Genomic DNA, 25295 nt, shown 5'->3' with positions numbered 1-25295 from the left:
CACAAAATCTACTAGAACTGATGAAAGAATTCAGCAAGATTGCAGGATACAAGATTAACTACAGAAATTTGTTGCATTTCTTTACACTAACAATGAAATATCAGAAAGAGAAAGTAAAAAAACAATCCCTTTTAAAATCACATCAGGGACTTCCCTGGTGGCTCAGTGGTTAAGAATCTGCTTGCCAATGCAGGGGACACAGATTCAATACCTGGTCCAGAAAGATCCCACATGCCGCGGAGCAACTAAGTCCATGTGCCACAACTACTGAGCCCATGCACCACAACTACTGAAGCTCACGCGCCTAGAGCCCATGCTCTGCAACAAGAGAAGCCACCACAATGAGAAGCCCACGCACCACAACAAAGAGTAGCCCCCACTTGCCGTAACTGGAGAAAGCCCACACACAGCAACAAAGACCCAACAAAGCCAAAAATAAATAAATAAGTAAAATAACATTAAAAAATACTTAGGAATAAGCCCGACCAAGGAGGTGAAAGTCTTATGTGCTGAGAACTATAAAACACTGGTAAAGGAAATTGCATATGATTCAAAGAAATGGAAAGATATCCCATGCTCTTCGTTGGAAGAATTAATATTGTTAAAATGGCCATACTACCCAAAGCAATCTACAGATTTAATGCGATCTCTATCAAAATACCATGACATTTTTCACAGAACTAGAACAAACAATCCTAAAATTTATACGAAACCATAAAAGACCCAGAATTGCCAAAGCAATCCTGAGGAAAAAGAACAAAGCAGAAGGTAAAACCCTTCCAGACTTCAGACAATACTATAAAGTGACAGTAATCAAAACAGCATAGTATTTTTGGCACAAAAACAGACATATGGATCAATGGGACAGAATAGAGAACCCAGAAATAAACCCACACACCTATGGTCAATTAATCTTTGACAAAGGAGGCAAGAATATACAATGGGGAAATGAAAATCTCTTCAGCAAGTGGTGTTGGGAAAGCTGGACAGCTACATGTAAATCAATGAAGTTAGAACACACTCTCATGCAACACACAAAAATAAACTCAAAATGTCTTAAAGACTTATACATAAGACATGACACCATAACAGTCTTAGAAAAGAACACATGCAAAATACTCTAGGGCATAAATTGTACCAAAGTTTTCTTAGGTCAGTCTACCAAGGCAATAGAAATAAAAGCAAATATAAACAAGTGGGACCTAATCAAACTTAAAAACTTTTGCACAGCAAAGGAAACCATAAACAAAACAAAAGGATAACCTATGGACTGGGAGAAAATATTTGCAAACGATGTGACTGACAAGGGCTTAATTTCCAAAATACAAACAGCTCACACAACTCAATATCAAAAACAAACAATTCAATCAAAAAATGAGCAGAAGGGGAAGATGGCGGAAGAGTAAGACGCGGAGATCACGTTCCTCCCCACAGATACACCAGAAATACATCTACGCATGGAACAACTCCCACAGAGCATCTACTGAACGCTGGCAGAAGACCTCAGACCTCCCAAAAGGCAAGAAACCCCCCACGTACCTGGGTAGGGCAAAAGAAAAAACTAAACAGAGACAAAAGGATAGGGACGGGTCCTGCACCAGCGGGAGAGAGCTGTGAAGGAGGAAAAGTGTCCACACACTAGGAAGCCCCTTCGCGGGTGGAGGCTTCGGGAGGCGGAGTGGGGGAGCTTGGGAGCCGCGGAGGAGAGCACAGCAACAGGGGTGCGGAGGACAAAGCGGACAGATTCCAGCGCAGAGGATCGGGCCGACCGGAACTCGCCAGCCGAGAGGCTTGTCTGCTCGCCCGCCGGGGCGGGCGGGACTGGGAGCTGAGGCTCCGGCTTTTGTCGGAGCGCCGGGAGAGGACTGAGGTTGGCGGCGTGAACACAGCCTGCAGGGCGTTAGTGCACCGTGGCTGGCCGGGAGAGAGTCCGGGGAGAAGTCTGGAACTGCCGAAGAGGCAAGAGACTTTTACGTCCCTCTTTGTTTCCTGGTGCACGAGGAGAGGGGATTAAGAACGCTGCTTGAGAGAGCTCCAGGGACGGGCGCGAGCCGCGGCTAAAAGTGCGGAGCCCAGAGACAGACATGAGACGCTAGGGCCGCTGCTGCCGCCACCGGGAGGCCTGTGTGCGAACACAGGTCACTAGCCACACGCCCTTCCGGGGAGCCTGTGCAGCCCGCCACTGCCAGGGTCCCGGGATCCAGGGACAACTCCCCCGGGAGAACGCACAGGCGCGCCTCAGGCTGCAACTTCTCGCCGGCCTCTGCCGCCGCAGGCCCGCCCCACACTCCGTGCCCCTCCCTACCCCCCGGGCCTGAGTGACCCAGAGCCTCCGAATCAGCGGCTCCTTTAACCCCGTCCTGTCTGAGCAAAGAACAGACGCCCTCCGGCGACCTACACGCACAGGCGGGGCTAAATCCAAAGCTGAGCCCCTGGGAGCTGTGAGAACAAAGAAGAGAAAGGGAAATCTCTCCCAGCAGCATCAGAAGCAGCGGATTAAAGCTGCACAATCAACTTGATGTACCCTGCATCTGTGGAATACCTGAATAGACAACCAATCATCCCAAATTAAGGAGCCCTGTGGATGAAAGGCTCTTGGTGCTGCAGCCAGGAGTCAGTGCTGTGCCTCTGAGGTGGGAGAGCCAACTTCAGGACACTGATCCACAAGAGACCTCCCAGCTGCACATAATATCAAACAGCAAAAATTTCCGAGAGATCTCCATCTCAACGCCAGCACCCAGCTTCACTCAACGACCAGCAAGCTACAGTGCTGGACATCCTATGCCAAACAACTAGCAAGACAGGAACACAACCCCACCCATTAGCAGAGAGGCGGCCCAAAATCATAATAAGTCTACAGACACCCCAAAACACACCACCAGACGTGGACCTGCCCACCAGAAAGACAAGATCTAGCCTCATCCACCAGAACACAGGCACTAGTACCCTCCACCAGAAAGCCTACACAACCCACTGAACCAACCTTAGCCACTGGGGACAGACACAAAAAACAACAGGAACTACGAACCTTCAGCCTGCAAAAAAGGAGACCCCAAACACAGTAAGATAAGCAAAATGAAAAGACAGAAAAACACACCGCAGATGAAGGAGCAAGATAAAAACCCATCAGACCTAACAAATGAAGAGGAAATAGGCAGTCTACCTGAAAAAGAATTCAAAATAATGATAGTAAGGTTGATCCGAAATCTTGGAGATAGAATGGACAATAGAATGGACAAAATGCAAGAATCAGTTAACAAGGACCTAGAAGAACTAAAGATGAAACAAGCAACGATGAACAACACAATAAATGAAATTAAAAGTACTCTAGATGGGATCAATAGCAGAATAACTGAGGCAGAAGAACGGATAAGTGACCTGGAAGATAAAATAGTGGAAATAACTACTGCAGAGCAGAATAAAGAAAAAAGAATGAAAAGAACTGAGGACAGTCTCAGAGACCTCTGGGACAACATTAAACGCACCAACATTCGAATTATAGGGGTTCCAGAAGAAGAAGAGAAAAAGAAAGGGACTGAGAAAATATTTGAAGAGATTATAGTTGAAAACTTCCCTAATATGGGAAAGGAAATAGTTAATCAAGTCCAGGAAGCACAGAGAGTCCCATACAGGATAAATCCAAGGAGAAATACGCCAAGACACATATTAATCAAACTGTCAAAAATTAAATACAAAGAAAACATATTAAAAGCAGCAAGGGAAAAACAACAAATAACACACAAGGGAATCCCCATAAGGTTAACAGCTGATCTTTCAGCAGAAACTCTGCAAGCCAGAAGGGAGTGGCAGGACATATTGAAAGTGTTGAAGGAGAAAAACCTGCAACCAAGATTACTCTACCCAGCAAGGATCTCATTCAGATTTGATGGAGAAATTAAAACCTTTAGAGACAAGCAAAAGCTGAGAGAGTTCAGCACCACCAAACCAGCTCTACAACAACTGCTAAAGGAACTTCTCTAGGCAAGAAACACAAAAGAAGGAAAAGACCTACAATAACAAACCCAAAACAGTTAAGAAAATGGGAATGGGAACACACATATCGATAATTACCTTAAATGTAAATGGACTAAATGCTCCCACCAAAAGACACAGATTGGCTGAATGGATACAAAAACAAGACCCATATATTTGCTGTCTACAAGAGACCCGTATGCTAACACATATATATGGAATTTAAGAAAAAAAAAAATGTCATGAAAAACCTAGGGGTGAAACAGGAATAAAGACACAGACTTACTAGAGAATGGACTTGAGGCTATGGGGAGGGGGAAGGGTAAATGGTGACAAAGCAATAAAGAGGCATGGACATGTATACACTACCAAACGTAAGGTAGATAACTAGTGGGAAGCAGCCGCATAGCACAGGGAGATCAGCTCGGTGCTGTGTGACCGCCTGGAGGGGTGGGATAGGGAGGGTGGGAGGGAGGGTGACGCAAGCGGGAAGAGATATGGGAACATATGTATATATATAACTGATTCATTTTGTTGTGAAGCTGAAACTAACATACCATTGTAAAGCAATTATGCTCCAATAAAGATGTTTAAAAAAAAAAAAAAAAAAAAATGAGCAGAAGGGCTTCCCTGGTGGCGCAGTGGTTGGGAGTCTGCCTGCCGATGTAGGGGATACGGGTTTGTGCCCCAGTCCGGGGGGATCCCGCGTGCTGCGGGGCAGCTGGGCCCGTGCGTCTGGAGCCTGTGCTCCGCGACGGGAGAGGCCACGGCAGTGGGAGGCCCGCGTACCGCAAAAACAAAAAAACCCAAAAAAACAACAACAAAAAAAAAATGAGCAGAAGACCTAAATAGACATTTCTCCAAAGAAGACAACAGATGGCCAACAGGTACATGAAAAGATGCTCGACATCACTAAATTAGAGAAATGCAGATCAAAACCACAATGAGTTATCTCCTCACACCAGTCAGAATAGCCATCATCAAAAAGTTTACAAATAATAAATGCTGGAGAGGATGTGGAGAAAAGAGAACCCCCCTACAGTGCTGGTGGGAATGTAACTTGGTGCAGACACTATGGAAAACAGCATGGAGATTCCTTACAAACTATATATAGAGTTACCATATGATCCAGCAATCCCACTCCTGGGCATAGATCCAGAAAAGATGAAAACTCTAATTTGAAAAGATACACACACCCCAGTGTTCATTGAGGCATTATTTACAATAGCCAATACATGGAAAAAAACCCAAGTGCCCGTCAACAAATGAGTGGTTCAGGAAGATGTAATATATATATCACACAATGTAATATTACTCAGCCATAAAAAAGAATGAAATATTACCATTTGCAGGAACAGAGATGGACCTAGAGACTATCCTACTAAATGAAGTAAGTCAGACACAGAAAGACAAATATTATATGATATCACTTATATGTGGAAAAATATTTATATGTAAAAATAATACAAATGAATCTATATACAAAAGAGAAGCAGAGTTACAGACAAAACAAACTTATGGTTACTAAAGGGGAAAGGGAGAGAGGGGAGAGATAAATTAGGGGTATGGGATTTACATATAAAAACTACTATACATAAAGTAGATAAGCAACAAGGATTTATTGTATAGCACAGGGAACTATATCCAATATGCTGTAATAACCTATGATGGAAAATTATCTGAAAAAATATATATACATAACTGAATCACTTTGCTCTACACCTGAAACTAACACAATATTGTAATCAACTGTACTTTAATAAAAAATAAAATAAAATTGCAACAATAAAAATAAAATATTCAAGAATAAAATCAACATGAAATGAGTAAAATGTATACAAGGAAAACTTTAAAATACCCCTAGGGACTTCCCTGGTGGTGCAGTGGTTAAGAATCCACCTGCCAATGCAGGGGACACGGGTTCGATCCCTGGTCTGGGAAGATCCCACATCCTGTGGAGCAAATAAGCCCGTGCACCACAGCTACTGAGCCTGCACTCTAGAGCCCGCGAGCCACAACTACTGAGCTCACATGCCACAACTACTGAAGCATGTGTGCCTAGAGCCCGTGCTCCGCAACAAGAGAAGCCACCGCAGTGAGAAGCCACACACCACAATGAAGAGTAGCCCCCACTTACTGCAACTAGAGGAAAGCCTGTGTGCAGCAACGAAGACCCAATGCAGTCAAAAATAAATTAATTAAATAAATAAATTTTTAAAAATCAGGGTAGAAATGACAAAAAATGGACAAAAGATATGAGCAGACAATTAACCAGAATTTTATTATACTTCACTTATGATTAGTGAAACTCAAAACTCCGCTTATAAGTCATTTCTCACTTATCAGATTGGCAAAAATTCAAATGTTTGACAACAAGCTTTTTTAGAGAGATATAACTAAATAGGCACTATTATTATATTGCTAGTGGGAATACAAATTCCCCTATAGGGGAATAGCTAACAAAACTACATATTCATTTACTCTTTGACCCATTAATCCCACTTATATAAATTTATCCTAAAGATCTATGTCTACTAAGAAAAGATAAATACACATGACCTATTTGAGCATTATTATTATTATTAATTTTTTTGCAGTATGCGGGCCTCTCACTGTTGTGGCCTCTCCCGTTGCGGAGCACAGGCTCCGGACGCGCAGGCTCAGCGGCCATGGCTCACGGGCCCAGCCGCTCCGCGGCATGTGGGATCTTCCCAGACCCGGGCACGAACCCGTGTCCCCTGCATCGGCAGGTGGACTCTCAACCACTGCGCCACCAGGGAAACCCTTGAGCAGTATTTTTAATTGCAAAATACTGAACCTATCTAAATATTCATACCTAGGATATGGGCTGGAAAATTATGGTACAACCACACAATGGAGTAATATGCAGCTGTAAAATTTTAAAAGCTGGTTCAACTAGTGAAGCAGAATGAGCTGAGGGGTTGCTGAACTGGAGCAACTGAGTTCTTTCCACACCCAAGACTGGGAAAGCTTAAGGAAAGGAGGATAGAGAGGCTTCTTCATGGTAACTCCACTGGAACCAGACAACACCCTGCCTCACTGAGCCACAGGAACAGAGGCTCATGCTTTCTACTACTTGTGAATCCTCCATCATCTAAGGCAGACGAACACAAGCTAGTTTAAGGAGACAAGAGAGGGGCTTCCCTGGTGGCACAGTGGTTAAAAATCTGCCTGCCAATGCAAGGGACACAGGTTCGAGCTCTAGTCCAGGAAGATCCCACATACCATGGAGCAGCTAAGCCCGTGCGCCACAACTACTGAGCCTGCACTCTAGAGCCCGTAAGCCACAACTACTGAGCCCATGTGGCACAACTACTGAAGCTTGCACACCTAGAGGCCATGCTCCACAACAAAGGGAAGCCACTGCAATGAGAAGCCTGTGCACCACAACGAAGAGTGGCCCCTGCTCGCCGCAACTAGAGAAAGCCCACACGCAACAACAAAGACCCAACGCAGCCATAAATAAATAAATAAATCTGTGACTCTAAAAAAAAGAAAACTGGACAAAATATAGAAAAAAGTTTTCAGACATTGGACAATAAGAAGCTCTGAACTGTGACCCCTGAAAGAAAACAAACAAGGTGAATCCTACCACACCTAAACTTTCTTCTTGCAGACAATTTCTGGAATATGGCACAGGGTAGGAACGACAACGACAACAACAAAGTGCGGGAAAATTGCTGAGTTAAAGAAAATAAACACAGTTCAAGAAATCTTGAATTTTTGCACAGAGTAACTGAGGAGGGAGACATACAGAGAAGAGTTACTGAAATATACATAATGCACCCCATGAATCAATAGCTGAATGTAAGTCTGTGTATGGTAGGGTAAACCTCCATGAGGCTGGGAAAGGACAGATTCCAGGCAAAGAACAGTGACTAGGAAGAAGACAAATAATTCCTAGAGATCACACTGTGCTGGAGATCACTACAGCCAGAGTGGAAAAATGGAGAAATCTCACTGAGTATACAGGGCATCCAATAGAGACATCAAAAAGGCCATGCCTTAGAAGTGGGTCCAAGTCAGCCCTCGAGCAAAGACTACTATAGACTTGCCCTGAATGAGTTTTAAAACAAGCCTCAAAAGAATCATACTGAACACAAGTAACAACTTCTGGGGAACATAAAGTTCAACAATCTTTAAAAACAAAATTCAGTAACCAACAATGTATAATTCATAATGTCCAGCTTCTAATAAAAAGTATTATACATAGGACAGGGAAATGTGACAACAGAAACAAACTCAGAAATGAAAGAGATGATGGAGTTAGGCAAAAATATTAAAACATATATTATAATTATGCTTATATGGTCAAAAATGAAAAGAAATATGAGCATAAGGAGAGAAATGGAAGATATAAGTATAAATGGAATTCCTAGAGATGACAAAATATCTGAAATAGAAATATTACTGGATATGGTTAATAGCAGATTAGAGACTGCAGAAGAAATTTTCATTTAAATTTGAAGACATAGAAAAAGAATTTATCCAAAATGAATCAAAGAAAAAAAAAGACTGAAAAAAAAATTTTAGTGACTTGTGGGACGATGTTAAATAATATAGTATATCCAAAATTGTTGTCTCAAAAAGAGATGAGAGACTGGGGTAGAAAAATATTTGAAGAAATAAAGGCTCAACAGTTTCTAACTTTTTGGAAAAGTATAAACACACAGAATGAAGACTCTCAATGAACTCTTGAGCAAAATAAACCCAAAACTCCAATAGCTATTCTCACTATAGAAAACGTTCTCTCCTTCCTACAAAAGACCATGTCTGTGTGTGCATGTTTCATACTAAGCACTGCTTTTCCTGGGAAGTCACAAAAGCCAGAGGCTTCAGCTCAGCACAGTCATGTTTCCAGAGGTGGGTGGTCGCGCCCAGGCCCCTTTCCTCCCTGGCCACACCAGTCACCAATTGGAGAAGCAAAGAGAGAAGGTGGAGAGAACAGAGCTACCCAGAACCAGCAACCCCAAACTCCCATACCTATTCTCACCCTAGAAAACGTCCTCTCCTTCCTACAAAAGACAATGTCTGTATGCACGTTTCATACTAAGCACTTCTTTTCCTGGGAAATCACAAAAGCCATCCTTTTGCTCCAAAGTAAACTGGAGAGTGAACTGGCCCCTGAAGAGGGAGTGGTAGGATCCGGACACCTGGTGTGCAGTGGATTTGAGCAGAGATATGACCACGGGAGGCAGTGGGAAGCTTTTCCTCTAACTTGGTGGCCCCAGTTGCTCCTCCAGACCTCAGCGCGTCCCCTCAGCTCATCCTTGTGACAGGCTCTCACCGTGCTCCTGGCTTCTGTCACCACTCAGATCCCTCTCCAGCCTCAGTTAGCCACCAGCAGGGCCAGATAATGGAGTCTTACTTTGATTGTGGTATTTTGGCCTCAAGGTGAAATCCCTAAGGGCTCTGCCATGCACTCCAGTCCTGTGACCCTTGCCTTCCAGGAGCCATCAGAGGCAAGAAGCGAAGCCACCAGAGGTCCTTAAAACTGCAGGGAGGATGGGGTGCCCCCTTTCTTCACAGCTCCCTGTCTGCTGAAGAGGATCTGGGCCCCACTTCTCCACACTTGCTGGAGGGTCTGGAAGGAGTCAGAGATGTGGCCTGGTGGGGCAGGGCGAAAGGCAGAGAGAGGGCCTCTCCTGCAGTTGAGGAATAACCAGCCAAGGTCCACCGGGCCCAGCGCTGAGCAAAACAGGCACAGTTTGTAGAGGACCTTGTGGCACTGCTTCTGAACGCCGCAGGGGCTCGGGAACCAGCAACAGCACATTTCTCGCCTCATCCTCCGAGGGTCAACTCAGGGGAAATAGGACCTGCTTCCCAGCAATGGAGCATGTGGTCCCCACGCTGGAGCTCCACGGCAGATCGAGAAGCTCAGGACTGAGCAGCGGTGCCCTGCAGGACAGTGTTGGCAGGGGCCCCACGACCTGACCCGGGGCCAGCGCAGCTGGGTCACAGTCAGGCTGGGCGTCGGTCTACACTGCAACACCCGAGTTCTTTGAATCCACGTGGTGAGAGCAGCGACTCCCAGATGCCGTCTCTTGCTTAGCCTAGACCTCCTATTTCTATTCTTTTATGATCTCCAAGAAGGGTACTGACCTCACTCTAAATATACTGTCCGATTTTGTCATCCTAACTTCTCCCTGGGACTTGGGGGCTACTGGCCACACCAAGCCTGTTGAAAGTCTTGTGTAAATGAACCAGTGACCATTTTTAAGTGACACGTGAGCGGCCCCCAGTTGTGCTAAAGCCTAGTCTGTGTCTTCACAGTGCTTTCGAAGGTGTGTATGTGTGAATAAATGTATGATATATATTTATACATGCTGCTACAGCGATACGTTAAAGGCCAACATAACTGGTGGACAGGGTCAGTGAGAGGAAATGAAACAATCTTTTCGGTGGCTATTAAAGCAAAATGTGTGTAAAGAAATAAGTTTTTCTTCCCCTACTTTGTCTCTAATTTCTGCACGAGTCCCTAGGCTGAGTGGGGAAGAATAGGAAAGACAAACTGTCACGAAGAGCTCACCTCACTGTCTAATGCTTGAAGTCTAAGTTTAAAAGAATGATCTACCCTCTTGTCATTTTGTAACAATCCCCTTATCTAAAAATACTAAAGGGCAGTTCTTACATTTAGAGTGCCTCAGAATCAGCTGTGGAGATTACAGAAGCTCCTTCCTGGGCTCCAATCCCCGGAGGTTTCGTTGGTGTGAGGCCCTAGAGTCTGCAGTTTTTCACGTAAACACAGACCACACGTTTCTGATGCGGGTGGGCTGCGGATCCCAGTCGAAAACCTGTTGTTCTATAACACTGACTCAAACCTATAAATAAGCTTGTTTTCCTTTAATTAAGAATCCTTAATTGAAAAGTGGGTAAGTCACACCACAAATGGACATAAAGATCTCAAAGCGTTCCTCGGGAAAAGTCCTTAGTTACGTTCTTTTGCCTTCCAGAATTAAAACCAAGCACTTGCTCCACAATTATTTCCTAGTAACAGTTGAGAAACTAAAACGAACGACAACATGAACAAAAAACTCACGGCCTTCCCCGGCGGTCCAGTGCTTAGACTGTGAGCTTCCACTGCAGGGGGCAGGGGTTCGATCCGTGGTCGGGGAACTAAGGTCCCGCAGGCCCCCGCCGGCGTGGCCAAAAATATAAATAAATAAAATAAAGATAAAACAAAAATAAAACAACTCAAACATTGTCACCACCACCGCCACCAGTTACCAAAAGACCCAGCGAAAGACTCAGGCCTGAGGTAGACACATGCCCCACTTCCGTAGTAGATGAAGTGACCTCGACTTCTGCCTTTACGCTTGGTTAAGTATTTTCCATGAGTGCCTTTGGCTGTCACTACAGAGGAACTCACTGGCAGAATCAGCAAGAATGGATGAAAAGTCAGCCGAACTATGAAGTCTTACTTAAAGATAAAGCAGTAAAATTTGAGGACCTCTTGCCCTGTGGTGATGCAAGCATCCCAGCAATTCTTCCTTCCTCCCTGTGCTGCCAGGGCTGGAAGGCATTGATGGTGTAATCAGTAGTCAATGGAGAACTCAAATAATGCTTCTAAGAACTTCATTTTACGGACGTTAACATTTATGAAAACAACAGCATGTGCATCGTGTAAATCTCAGAGCTGGTCAGGATTGAAACCGTGTACGAGGCCCCGTGCCCTTGTCTTTTGAAGTAAAGTGCTGACTCAAGAGTTAGTGATTCGGGAATGTGAAGGTGTAGAAACAAAGAACAGCTGTTGGGCTGGGGAACGGGCAGCAACGTAGACTATAAATCCGCCACACGGCAGAATCACCGAACTCCCAGTTCACTGAAGCTACCGATGAAGGCCCGACACACACTCCTAAGTGGTTGTACAGGGCGCAGACCCCCTCCGGATGGAAAGCGCCGCCCACAAGCACATAGACCCTGGACTGGTTGAAACCAGAAGGTTGATGACGCTTGAAACTTCACTTTGATGCCAGCCAATCCGAGAACTGTCTGCGAGCTGATCACGCCCTGCTCCTCCAACGCTGTAAGGCTCCTCACTACGCCCTCCAGGGTGGGTCACACAGTCTTGAGGGCATTAGCCCGCTGTGGCCCCCTCTGCCTGGCAAAGCAATAAAAGCTACTCTTTTCTGCTTCACCCAAAACTCTGTTTCCGCATTTCTCTTCGGCACCGGTGAACAGAGGCCAAGTTTCGGCAACAGGATCCAGTCACAGATTACTTTGGGGGAAAATTCCTAAAAGCCATTCTTGTGTCTCACCCTTTGAAAAGTAGCTCTTCACCCTAAAAAAAAAAAATGGTTGCGAAAAATGAATCTTTGGGATGGAGGAGTCTACGGTATTTAACTTTCCATAAATTATATTCTTTCCCTCTACGTGTTAGAACCCGTTCTTAAAAGCAAATGAAATCAACCTGTGTCACCACCACTGTCTTCCAATTTGCTGTAATTCCAGTGAGAACCATGTTGGGTACCCCTGTGCAGGAAATAGGGCGAGAGTCCTTTAGGGAAAAAACGGAAAGGAAAAAAGATACCTAATGTAATGCTTTAAACATGTACCAGTATCTCTTGACCTGTCAACCTAGGACAGACAGACGACCTGCAGATTTATATAGGGCTCATTATGTCCCCCATCTTATTACTGCTAAGGTGAATGTGCTAGACACTTATTGAATTGGTGTTCTATGTCTGCTGTAATAAGTGACCATGAGTTTAGTGGCTTAAAAGAACACACATTTATTATATTACAGTTCTGTAGGTTAGGAGTCCAACAAAGGTCTCACTGGACTAAAATCAAGGGGTCAATAGGGCTGCCTTACCTTCTGGAGGCTCTAGGGGATAATCTGTTTCCTTATCTTTTCTAGAGATTTTTCTAGAGATCTTTTTCAGAGATTCTCTGCGCTATTACTATCCCTGGAATAAAGCATATTTCAGATGAAATGAGCCAGAGTTTATTTCTGATGGCTGCAGAGAGAGAAAGGAGGGGAAAGGGGAAAAGCAGGGGAGGAAAGGAAGCTTCTTCCTGGAAGTTAGCTGGGTGCTGAGTTCCTTTGTTGTCGGCTCCAAGATTCTCCGGAAGAGTCAGCTTCCCCCTGGAGCCAAAGGCACCCTCAAGGATCAAGTCACTCCGCTCCTTGCTCTCTGGTCTGAAAACACAAGTTGACTGCCTTCTTCAGCCTCCCCTCGCCCCGCCCTCAGGTCTAGCCCAGTCTCACCCAGGTGGAGAAAACAAACGAAAAAACCAACCTCGCTCTTCAAGCAAACAGGTCATCTTCCTATCCCTTGTTCTGGTCATCAGCTTCTTTTTCAGAATCGTCATTTCTTGTATTCTGTATGGTGAGGAAAGGAAAAACATGGTCCCTGGTATACCACGAGATTGAAGTAGGAAGGACGTGCACAGAAAATACACCGAGTAGCACTCTGAGATGTAATCCTGAATCTACATGTCTACACACAAGACACATACATAAATATATACTTGTATCCATTGTTTTACAACTTCTTTATTTCTTAAAAACATTTTGGATCAGCATAACACACGATCCCAGAATTCCTTTCCCCGGCGTGTAACGCAGGACAAAAGGTAAGAATTCGAGGAGGCTGGCGAAATCCGCCGGTATCTCAGATAAAGGGTAAGAGGCGTGTTACCTCGGCTTGGTGGACTCCCGAAGTGGGCGGGTATGATGACGTCACTTCCCCCTTCAGCAGCCGGCCCGCCCATTGGTCATCTCGGCAGGGCGGGGACAGGGCGGGGGTTGGAGGAGAGGAGCCGCCTTAGAGGTCAGGAATGGGGCTTGGCTTATGTAAATCTTGCAGCGTAGGGGTACAATTCCCGGCGAGCCACTTCCCGGGCTGTGGAAGTTTTCGGGAGAAGTTGCTTGGATTTTATTAGCAGAGTGGTTTGGAGGGGCTGAGAGGCGTGGAAGAGGAGGGGGTGCGGAGGGTGGGTGGGGAGCGTGTGTGTACAGTGTAGGCGTCTAAGGCTGTACGGGGGGGCGGGGAAAGCGATTCATACTTACCTGGCAGGGGAGATACCATGATCATGAAGGTGGTTTTCCCAGGGTGAGGCTCACTCATTGCACTGCGAGTGTGCTGACCCCTGCGATTTCCCCAAATAGGGGAAACTCGACTGCGTAATTTGTGGTAGTGGGGGACTGCGTGCGCGCTCTCCCCTGGCAACAAGTGTGCTAACGGTAGAATGAAGCAACGACACTCCTGGGGTCCCGTACCTCTGGCAATAGCTCGGTGAAGACGGTGGTTGCTCCCGCTTGTCGCGCGCCGTTTTCTTCTGTGTTTTTTTTTTTTTTTTTTTTTTTTTTTTTTTACTGTGGTGGTGGTTGTTTCGGCGCGCGGGTGCCGGAGCACCGCCACGGTGGTGGCGACGAAAGGGTGCGCGATAGCCGACCTTTTTTTTGTTTGTTTGTTCTCCTTTTGCGGGAGAAGTGAGTGTCAGCTCTCCGCGCAAGCGCAGAGAGTTTGCGTTAGTACTTATGAGTTCGTCTTTAGCTGATCTGGGCCGTGCAAGACGCTGAGAGGTTCGGTAGTTTGCTCTCCTGCCTTATACTTTGAAAGGGGAGTGCTACGCCGCGCCGCACGCAGGCACGGGAACGGCATCTGCGCTCTTGCCTCAAACAACAGTAATAGTACCAACCGGCGAACGTGCAAAAGAAAGTTTTCCCGCAGACCGGCCGTCTAGGCCTCCCCGGGGATGCCGTGGATAAGGGATCCGCTTGCCAATGCAAGGAACACGGGTTCGAGTTCTGGTCGGCGGCGAATATCCCACGCGCTACAAGGGCACGTGAGCTCTCGTGCGGCAACTACTCAAGCCTGCGTGCCTGGAGCCCGCGCTCACGATCTTCGCAGTGAGGGAGAAGCCCGGCCGCGGCAGTGGCCCCACAACGCTGAATAGTCAGTTTATTCAAACAAACACACTAAAACGGCGGGCAGACGGGCCCATCTAATGAAAGAGGGCAGGGAGTGGCCCCTGCGGGAGGGGAAGCAATCCCTTCACTTTTTACTGCCTGGAGAGTTTCCCCAGCAAAGCACACGAGGACAAATCCAGTGTGGACCTTCTTACGCTGAGAGCCGAGCTGTGAGTCCAGGGAGGCCGAACGAGCTGCTGTCCGCAGGACAGACTCCCAGAGAGGGGAGAGATGCTAGAACTAATTTAGCGAGGAAGGCAGCAGGGCCCCCCGCCACCGTGCAGCACAGTCCTGAGCCGTGCAGCTCTCGGAGGAAACTCCCCGAGGTCGGCGGAAATTTTTGACAGGACCAAGGCTCGCACAGATAGTGCTCCTCCTCCCAAGCGGACAGACTAGAAGGAAACAAACAAACAACCGCAACCAGAAAACATCGTGGTTCAGGAGGGCATGGGGTAGAGTACTCAGGAGGAATGTCTTGCGGCAGTAGCGGGAGCTCGTTAGTCCCAGACCGAGCGCTGCTCGGAACCACTTCGCAAATCATAGAAGCAAGACCGGAAACGATCCAACAGTTTGCAAGTAACTTAAATGCGTCCATGAACAAAGTTCAGCGTTTCCAGGAACACACAGCTCTCCAGCAAGGCACCCTTCACAAATGCCTGGCATTCCATCACGGATTCTGAGGTATCCAAAGAGCCAGGGGAAATGACCCTTCTCCATAATGCAGAGACACCTCGGTCATTTGCAAGTGACCCAGAGCTGACACCGATGTTAAAATCACCAGAGGAGGACCTTAAAACATTTATTCCAAGTGTATTCCGTGACTTCAAACAGTTAAATGTACACACACACACGGGGAACATTTTAAAAAGACCCGCTCTAACGTGAAGAGTGAAAACTACACTGTCTGAAAGGAAATGTACTGCAAGGGATTAAGAGCGAGCAGTTCGAAAACGCAGAAGAAAGAGTTTTGAACAGGAATTGCGTTGACTCTGCCTTGATTGCAGATCACTTTCAGTAGAAAGCGACAGTCCCAAACGAAAGGGCGGAGGCGTCCTGAGATGGGGCGGTGAATACTCCGCGCGGGCGGTGCCATGGAGCTTGATTTATGACGTCCAGCTTGAGTAGGGGATGGCCGCCACCCGTGTGCGTGTGCCTTCATCCTCTGGCAGGTGTCCTGGAACGTACAAGACACATGACTTAGTGAGGGCAGCCCTCCAGGTGGTGCAAAGAGACCACGGGCACCGGGTTAAAAACCGGGAGCAGGCGGAGATCATCAGCTGGGTGGAGATTCCGGGAGAGGGGCGCTGGGGAGGAACTGAAACGGCAGGCGCATAAAAGCGACAGCTGAGACCTCGCTCATCAGATTCTAAGCCAAGTCCGTCCCTGGGTGGGCTCGAACCACCAACCTTTCGGTTAACAGCCGAACGCGCTAACCGATTGCGCCACAGAGACGAGCGGCTGCGAGGCATTCTTGTAACATCCTGGAATCAGAACGTATTCCCCGTCCCTTCCAACCCCAGCGGAAAAGAGATTCAAATGTCTTTATCTTATCCAACCTCGCCGGCGCTCTCAGAGACACTGAGTCTCGTGGACCGTGGACACCGACCCCGAGTGAGCTGGGGGCTCCGACGGAACAACGCCGGGCCCACGACCATCCTCGCCTGCTCCTGGCCGCCTCGAAAGCGGCCCCTCTACACGAGACGACGGCCGCCTGTCTTGGGCTCTAGTCCTCCATTTCCCACTCGTGATCGGCCTCACCCGTCGCGCTCACCGCAAGTCCCCCTCCAGGTCCGGGTGGTCGTACGGGGGAAGGACAGCAACCGGCTGTGCCCCCACCGTTCTGCCCCCTCTGGGCGCCTCCAGAGAAGGGCTCCACGAGGCACGACCCGGAGTTTGCTCACCAGGCAGCCCCTCGCCCGGAGCAGGGCCTGGCATCCAGCAGGCGCCCAATAAATGCCTCGCGGAGGATGCATTCCGCCGCCGGGGCCCGGCGTGGTGGGTAGACCAAGAATTCTTATGCCACCTGTAAGGTTTTAGTCCTCGAGGAACCTAGATTTTTCAGATCGTCTGTTCTTCAAAACCTTTCTTCTAGCAGCTGATTTAGAACCAGATAAAAGTCCTAGAAAGGCCAGGAGGGCACCACCCCGACCTGCTCTCAACTCCCCACCCAAGGCGGTGCTGCGGCCTCAGCCTGCGGGCGCAGGTGTCGGGTCTGAGAGGCGTGAAGGAGGAAAGCTGCAAAGGAGAAAGACGGCTGGGCTAGGCAACCTGGGAGTATGAGGGAGAAAGAGAGAGAGAAAGATCCGTAGAGGCTATCTTTCCATTGCCTTAGGTACTCTTTAATCACCTGTAGCTATGTTTTGTAGTTTTCAGTCTAGAAGTCTTTCACCTCCTTGGATAAGTTAATTCGTAGATATTTTATTCGTTTTGGATGCTATCGTAAATTGAATTGTTTTCTTAATTTCTTTTTCAGATTGTTCACTGCTAGTGTATAGAAACAACTGATTTTTGTCTATTTTGTACCCTGCCATTATACAGAATTCGTTTGTTGACTCTGGTAGTTTTGTGTGGGTTATGGAGGATTTTTCTATGTATAGGAGCACGCCATTCGCAAAGACAACGACAGGAGAGGTTCACTGTTTTGGGTCGCTGCAGCTCCTGAGTCTTGAATTAGCATGCACAGCCTAGGCCGGGGAAATCGAAATCGGCGGGAGCCTTTCTTTGCAGGCCAAGCTCCAACCGGCAGGAACACAGCGACTCCTCCAGGCCCATGCAGGGCCGGCGCTAGGCCCTAGGATTTTCCGGGACGTGTGAGGCCCGAAAAGGGCAGATTCCGATCAACCCAGCCAAATGCTCCCAGACAGAGGAGAAGGTTGTTCTTGGAGCCGCGGGCGCTCTTCTCAGAGTGGGCGGCACCGGGAGCGTCAGCGAGGGCGCAGCTGGAGGGAATGCTGACTCCAGGCCTTGGGGGTCTCGGGCGGAGTCGGGGGGTCCTCAGAACGTGGAGTCCTCCGGTGAGGTGTGCGGCTCGCCACCTCGCCCGCCTGCTCTGTGGCCAGTAGGGGACAAGGCACCAAGTCCAAAAGGTAGAACCATACGGTGTTGCCGGGGGTGTTCAGGCACGGGAAACCCGTTTTCTGTTAGGATTCGAATTCATACCCAAGCAGGCAGGCTCCCATCACCGCACCAATCACACCACGACCGCTATGCTCCACCGGGGACCTACGGAGCTGTGGTCGGATCCACGTTAGCCCAGCCGTCTTTCTCCTTTGCAGCTTTCCTCCTTCACGCCTCTCAGACCCGACACCTGCGCCCGCAGGCTGAGGCCGCAGCACCGCCTTGGGTGGGGAGTTGAGAGCAGGTCGGGGTGGTGCCCTCCTGGCCTTTCTAGGACTTTTATCTGGTTCTAAATCAGCTGCTAGAAGAAAGGTTTTGAAGAACAGACGATCTGAAAAATCTAGGTTCCTCGAGGACTAAAACCTTACAGGTGGCATAAGAATTCTTGGTCTACCCACCACGCCGGGCCCCGGCGGCGGAATGCATCCTCCGCGAGGCATTTATTGGGCGCCTGCTGGATGCCAGGCCCTGCTCCGGGCGAGGGGCTGCCTGGTGAGCAAACTCCGGGTCGTGCCTCGTGGAGCCCTTCTCTGGAGGCGCCCAGAGGGGGCAGAACGGTGGGGGCACAGCCGGTTGCTGTCCTTCCCCCGTACGACCACCCGGACCTGGAGGGGGACTTGCGGTGAGCGCGACGGGTGAGGCCGATCACGAGTGGGAAATGGAGGACTAGAGCCCAAGACAGGCGGCCGTCGTCTCGTGTAGAGGGGCCGCTTTCGAGGCGGCCAGGAGCAGGCGAGGATGGTCGTGGGCCCGGCGTTGTTCCGTCGGAGCCCCCAGCTCACTCGGGGTCGGTGTCCACGGTCCACGAGACTCAGTGTCTCTGAGAGCGCCGGCGAGGTTGGATAAGATAAAGACATTTGAATCTCTTTTCCGCTGGGGTTGGAAGGGACGGGGAATACGTTCTGATTCCAGGATGTTACAAGAATGCCTCGCAGCCGCTCGTCTCTGTGGCGCAATCGGTTAGCGCGTTCGGCTGTTAACCGAAAGGTTGGTGGTTCGAGCCCACCCAGGGACGGACTTGGCTTAGAATCTGATGAGCGAGGTCTCAGCTGTCGCTTTTATGCGCCTGCCGTTTCAGTTCCTCCCCAGCGCCCCTCTCCCGGAATCTCCACCCAGCTGATGATCTCCGCCTGCTCCCGGTTTTTAACCCGGTGCCCGTGGTCTCTTTGCACCACCTGGAGGGCTGCCCTCACTAAGTCATGTGTCTTGTACGTTCCAGGACACCTGCCAGAGGATGAAGGCACACGCACACGGGTGGCGGCCATCCCCTACTCAAGCTGGACGTCATAAATCAAGCTCCATGGCACCGCCCGCGCGGAGTATTCACCGCCCCATCTCAGGACGCCTCCGCCCTTTCGTTTGGGACTGTCGCTTTCTACTGAAAGTGATCTGCAATCAAGGCAGAGTCAACGCAATTCCTGTTCAAAACTCTTTCTTCTGCGTTTTCGAACTGCTCGCTCTTAATCCCTTGCAGTACATTTCCTTTCAGACAGTGTAGTTTTCACTCTTCACGTTAGAGCGGGTCTTTTTAAAATGTTCCCCGTGTGTGTGTGTACATTTAACTGTTTGAAGTCACGGAATACACTTGGAATAAATGTTTTAAGGTCCTCCTCTGGTGATTTTAACATCGGTGTCAGCTCTGGGTCACTTGCAAATGACCGAGGTGTCTCTGCATTATGGAGAAGGGTCATTTCCCCTGGCTCTTTGGATACCTCAGAATCCGTGATGGAATGCCAGGCATTTGTGAAGGGTGCCTTGCTGGAGAGCTGTGTGTTCCTGGAAACGCTGAACTTTGTTCATGGACGCATTTAAGTTACTTGCAAACTGTTGGATCGTTTCCGGTCTTGCTTCTATGATTTGCGAAGTGGTTCCGAGCAGCGCTCGGTCTGGGACTAACGAGCTCCCGCTACTGCCGCAAGACATTCCTCCTGAGTACTCTACCCCATGCCCTCCTGAACCACGATGTTTTCTGGTTGCGGTTGTTTGTTTGTTTCCTTCTAGTCTGTCCGCTTGGGAGGAGGAGCACTATCTGTGCGAGCTTTGGTCCTGTCAAAAATTTCCGCCGACCTCGGGGAGTTTCCTCCGAGAGCTGCACGGCTCAGGACTGTGCTGCACGGTGGCGGGGGGCCCTGCTGCCTTCCTCGCTAAATTAGTTCTAGCATCTCTCCCCTCTCTGGGAGTCTGTCCTGCGGACAGCAGCTCGTTCGGCCTCCCTGGACTCACAGCTCGGCTCTCAGCGTAAGAAGGTCCACACTGGATTTGTCCTCGTGTGCTTTGCTGGGGAAACTCTCCAGGCAGTAAAAAGTGAAGGGATTGCTTCCCCTCCCGCAGGGGCCACTCCCTGCCCTCTTTCATTAGATGGGCCCGTCTGCCCGCCGTTTTAGTGTGTTTGTTTGAATAAACTGACTATTCAGCGTTGTGGGGCCACTGCCGCGGCCGGGCTTCTCCCTCACTGCGAAGATCGTGAGCGCGGGCTCCAGGCACGCAGGCTTGAGTAGTTGCCGCACGAGAGCTCACGTGCCCTTGTAGCGCGTGGGATATTCGCCGCCGACCAGAACTCGAACCCGTGTTCCTTGCATTGGCAAGCGGATCCCTTATCCACGGCATCCCCGGGGAGGCCTAGACGGCCGGTCTGCGGGAAAACTTTCTTTTGCACGTTCGCCGGTTGGTACTATTACTGTTGTTTGAGGCAAGAGCGCAGATGCCGTTCCCGTGCCTGCGTGCGGCGCGGCGTAGCACTCCCCTTTCAAAGTATAAGGCAGGAGAGCAAACTACCGAACCTCTCAGCGTCTTGCACGGCCCAGATCAGCTAAAGACGAACTCATAAGTACTAACGCAAACTCTCTGCGCTTGCGCGGAGAGCTGACACTCACTTCTCCCGCAAAAGGAGAACAAACAAACAAAAAAAAGGTCGGCTATCGCGCACCCTTTCGTCGCCACCACCGTGGCGGTGCTCCGGCACCCGCGCGCCGAAACAACCACCACCACAGTAAAAAAAAAAAAAAAAAAAAAAAAAAAAAAACACAGAAGAAAACGGCGCGCGACAAGCGGGAGCAACCACCGTCTTCACCGAGCTATTGCCAGAGGTACGGGACCCCAGGAGTGTCGTTGCTTCATTCTACCGTTAGCACACTTGTTGCCAGGGGAGAGCGCGCACGCAGTCCCCCACTACCACAAATTACGCAGTCGAGTTTCCCCTATTTGGGGAAATCGCAGGGGTCAGCACACTCGCAGTGCAATGAGTGAGCCTCACCCTGGAAAAACCACCTTCATGATCATGGTATCTCCCCTGCCAGGTAAGTATGAATCGCTTTCCCCGCCCCCCCGTACAGCCTTAGACGCCTACACTGTACACACACGCTCCCCACCCACCCTCCGCACCCCCTCCTCTTCCACGCCTCTCAGCCCCTCCAAACCACTCTGCTAATAAAATCCAAGCAACTTCTCCCGAAAACTTCCACAGCCCGGGAAGTGGCTCGCCGGGAATTGTACCCCTACGCTGCAAGATTTACATAAGCCAAGCCCCATTCCTGACCTCTAAGGCGGCTCCTCTCCTCCAACCCCCGCCCTGTCCCCGCCCTGCCGAGATGACCAATGGGCGGGCCGGCTGCTGAAGGGGGAAGTGACGTCATCATACCCGCCCACTTCGGGAGTCCACCAAGCCGAGGTAACACGCCTCTTACCCTTTATCTGAGATACCGGCGGATTTCGCCAGCCTCCTCGAATTCTTACCTTTTGTCCTGCGTTACACGCCGGGGAAAGGAATTCTGGGATCGTGTGTTATGCTGATCCAAAATGTTTTTAAGAAATAAAGAAGTTGTAAAACAATGGATACAAGTATATATTTATGTATGTGTCTTGTGTGTAGACATGTAGATTCAGGATTACATCTCAGAGTGCTACTCGGTGTATTTTCTGTGCACGTCCTTCCTACTTCAATCTCGTGGTATACCAGGGACCATGTTTTTCCTTTCCTCACCATACAGAATACAAGAAATGACGATTCTGAAAAAGAAGCTGATGACCAGAACAAGGGATAGGAAGATGACCTGTTTGCTTGAAGAGCGAGGTTGGTTTTTTCGTTTGTTTTCTCCACCTGGGTGAGACTGGGCTAGACCTGAGGGCGGGGCGAGGGGAGGCTGAAGAAGGCAGTCAACTTGTGTTTTCAGACCAGAGAGCAAGGAGCGGAGTGACTTGATCCTTGAGGGTGCCTTTGGCTCCAGGGGGAAGCTGACTCTTCCGGAGAATCTTGGAGCCGACAACAAAGGAACTCAGCACCCAGCTAACTTCCAGGAAGAAGCTTCCTTTCCTCCCCTGCTTTTCCCCTTTCCCCTCCTTTCTCTCTCTGCAGCCATCAGAAATAAACTCTGGCTCATTTCATCTGAAATATGCTTTATTCCAGGGATAGTAATAGCGCAGAGAATCTCTGAAAAAGATCTCTAGAAAAATCTCTAGAAAAGATAAGGAAACAGATTATCCCCTAGAGCCTCCAGAAGGTAAGGCAGCCCTATTGACCCCTTGATTTTAGTCCAGTGAGACCTTTGTTGGACTCCTAACCTACAGAACTGTAATATAATAAATGTGTGTTCTTTTAAGCCACTAAACTCATGGTCACTTATTACAGCAGACATAGAACACCAATTCAATAAGTGTCTAGCACATTCACCTTAGCAGTAATAAGATGGGGGACATAATGAGCCCTATATAAATCTGCAGGTCGTCTGTCTGTCCTAGGTTGACAGGTCAAGAGATACTGGTACATGTTTAAAGCATTACATTAGGTATCTTTTTTCCTTTCCGTTTTTTCCCTAAAGGACTCTCGCCCTATTTCCTGCACAGGGGTACCCAACATGGTTCTCACTGGAATTACAGCAAATTGGAAGACAGTGGTGGTGACACAGGTTGATTTCATTTGCTTTTAAGAACGGGTTCTAACACGTAGAGGGAAAGAATATAATTTATGGAAAGTTAAATACCGTAGACTCCTCCATCCCAAAGATTCATTTTTCGCAACCATTTTTTTTTTTTAGGGTGAAGAGCTACTTTTCAAAGGGTGAGACACAAGAATGGCTTTTAGGAATTTTCCCCCAAAGTAATCTGTGACTGGATCCTGTTGCCGAAACTTGGCCTCTGTTCACCGGTGCCGAAGAGAAATGCGGAAACAGAGTTTTGGGTGAAGCAGAAAAGAGTAGCTTTTATTGCTTTGCCAGGCAGAGGGGGCCACAGCGGGCTAATGCCCTCAAGACTGTGTGACCCACCCTGGAGGGCGTAGTGAGGAGCCTTACAGCGTTGGAGGAGCAGGGCGTGATCAGCTCGCAGACAGTTCTCGGATTGGCTGGCATCAAAGTGAAGTTTCAAGCGTCATCAACCTTCTGGTTTCAACCAGTCCAGGGTCTATGTGCTTGTGGGCGGCGCTTTCCATCCGGAGGGGGTCTGCGCCCTGTACAACCACTTAGGAGTGTGTGTCGGGCCTTCATCGGTAGCTTCAGTGAACTGGGAGTTCGGTGATTCTGCCGTGTGGCGGATTTATAGTCTACGTTGCTGCCCGTTCCCCAGCCCAACAGCTGTTCTTTGTTTCTACACCTTCACATTCCCGAATCACTAACTCTTGAGTCAGCACTTTACTTCAAAAGACAAGGGCACGGGGCCTCGTACACGGTTTCAATCCTGACCAGCTCTGAGATTTACACGATGCACATGCTGTTGTTTTCATAAATGTTAACGTCCGTAAAATGAAGTTCTTAGAAGCATTATTTGAGTTCTCCATTGACTACTGATTACACCATCAATGCCTTCCAGCCCTGGCAGCACAGGGAGGAAGGAAGAATTGCTGGGATGCTTGCATCACCACAGGGCAAGAGGTCCTCAAATTTTACTGCTTTATCTTTAAGTAAGACTTCATAGTTCGGCTGACTTTTCATCCATTCTTGCTGATTCTGCCAGTGAGTTCCTCTGTAGTGACAGCCAAAGGCACTCATGGAAAATACTTAACCAAGCGTAAAGGCAGAAGTCGAGGTCACTTCATCTACTACGGAAGTGGGGCATGTGTCTACCTCAGGCCTGAGTCTTTCGCTGGGTCTTTTGGTAACTGGTGGCGGTGGTGGTGACAATGTTTGAGTTGTTTTATTTTTGTTTTATCTTTATTTTATTTATTTATATTTTTGGCCACGCCGGCGGGGGCCTGCGGGACCTTAGTTCCCCGACCACGGATCGAACCCCTGCCCCCTGCAGTGGAAGCTCACAGTCTAAGCACTGGACCGCCGGGGAAGGCCGTGAGTTTTTTGTTCATGTTGTCGTTCGTTTTAGTTTCTCAACTGTTACTAGGAAATAATTGTGGAGCAAGTGCTTGGTTTTAATTCTGGAAGGCAAAAGAACGTAACTAAGGACTTTTCCCGAGGAACGCTTTGAGATCTTTATGTCCATTTGTGGTGTGACTTACCCACTTTTCAATTAAGGATTCTTAATTAAAGGAAAACAAGCTTATTTATAGGTTTGAGTCAGTGTTATAGAACAACAGGTTTTCGACTGGGATCCGCAGCCCACCCGCATCAGAAACGTGTGGTCTGTGTTTACGTGAAAAACTGCAGACTCTAGGGCCTCACACCAACGAAACCTCCGGGGATTGGAGCCCAGGAAGGAGCTTCTGTAATCTCCACAGCTGATTCTGAGGCACTCTAAATGTAAGAACTGCCCTTTAGTATTTTTAGATAAGGGGATTGTTACAAAATGACAAGAGGGTAGATCATTCTTTTAAACTTAGACTTCAAGCATTAGACAGTGAGGTGAGCTCTTCGTGACAGTTTGTCTTTCCTATTCTTCCCCACTCAGCCTAGGGACTCGTGCAGAAATTAGAGACAAAGTAGGGGAAGAAAAACTTATTTCTTTACACACATTTTGCTTTAATAGCCACCGAAAAGATTGTTTCATTTCCTCTCACTGACCCTGTCCACCAGTTATGTTGGCCTTTAACGTATCGCTGTAGCAGCATGTATAAATATATATCATACATTTATTCACACATACACACCTTCGAAAGCACTGTGAAGACACAGACTAGGCTTTAGCACAACTGGGGGCCGCTCACGTGTCACTTAAAAATGGTCACTGGTTCATTTACACAAGACTTTCAACAGGCTTGGTGTGGCCAGTAGCCCCCAAGTCCCAGGGAGAAGTTAGGATGACAAAATCGGACAGTATATTTAGAGTGAGGTCAGTACCCTTCTTGGAGATCATAAAAGAATAGAAATAGGAGGTCTAGGCTAAGCAA

The 25295-nt window shown here is 48.4% G+C and overlaps 1 protein-coding gene, 1 long non-coding RNA gene and 4 other non-coding genes across 8 annotated transcripts in view; 3 read left to right on the top strand and 3 right to left on the bottom strand.

The window, feature by feature from the left end:
* Window positions 1–13879, bottom strand: part of LOC137219229 (flavin-containing monooxygenase 5) — a 77016-nt gene extending 63137 nt beyond the window's left edge. For 2 of the 3 annotated variants that reach the window (XM_067727501.1, XM_067727500.1), the window contains exons 1-3: window positions 13638–13874; window positions 13236–13318; window positions 11033–12274 (exon numbers count right to left, since the gene is read on the bottom strand). The gene's annotated coding sequence lies outside the window, so the exon portion shown is untranslated. Of the gene's footprint in view, window positions 1–11032; window positions 12275–12403; window positions 12466–12808; window positions 13136–13235; window positions 13319–13637 lie in introns of all 3 variants that reach the window. The other variant, XM_067727499.1, reaches the window with a different exon arrangement.
* Window positions 13880–14000: 121 nt separating this feature from the next.
* Window positions 14001–14164, top strand: LOC137220284 (U1 spliceosomal RNA). The gene has a single exon (XR_010941594.1). It is a non-coding gene; the product is annotated as a U1 spliceosomal RNA (small nuclear RNA).
* Window positions 14165–16289: 2125 nt separating this feature from the next.
* On the bottom strand, window positions 16290–16363 carry TRNAN-GUU (transfer RNA asparagine (anticodon GUU)). Its single transcript has one exon. It is a non-coding gene; the product is annotated as a tRNA-Asn (tRNA).
* Window positions 16364–18969: 2606 nt separating this feature from the next.
* Window positions 18970–19043, top strand: TRNAN-GUU (transfer RNA asparagine (anticodon GUU)). The gene has a single exon. It is a non-coding gene; the product is annotated as a tRNA-Asn (tRNA).
* Window positions 19044–21168: 2125 nt separating this feature from the next.
* LOC137220295 (U1 spliceosomal RNA) lies at window positions 21169–21332 on the bottom strand. Its single transcript, XR_010941603.1, has one exon. It is a non-coding gene; the product is annotated as a U1 spliceosomal RNA (small nuclear RNA).
* A 369-nt stretch (window positions 21333–21701) lies between these two features.
* Window positions 21702–22632, top strand: LOC137219230 (uncharacterized). Its single transcript, XR_010941032.1, has 3 exons — window positions 21702–21877; window positions 22015–22097; window positions 22198–22632. It is a non-coding gene; the product is annotated as an uncharacterized lncRNA (long non-coding RNA).
* Window positions 22633–25295: the final 2663 nt, after the last annotated feature.

The sequence above is a fragment of the Pseudorca crassidens genome, chromosome 2, assembly GCF_039906515.1.
Source record: "Pseudorca crassidens isolate mPseCra1 chromosome 2, mPseCra1.hap1, whole genome shotgun sequence".
Classification (NCBI taxonomy): Eukaryota; Metazoa; Chordata; class Mammalia; order Artiodactyla; family Delphinidae; genus Pseudorca; species Pseudorca crassidens.
This window is presented reverse-complemented; position numbering and strand designations above follow the sequence as displayed.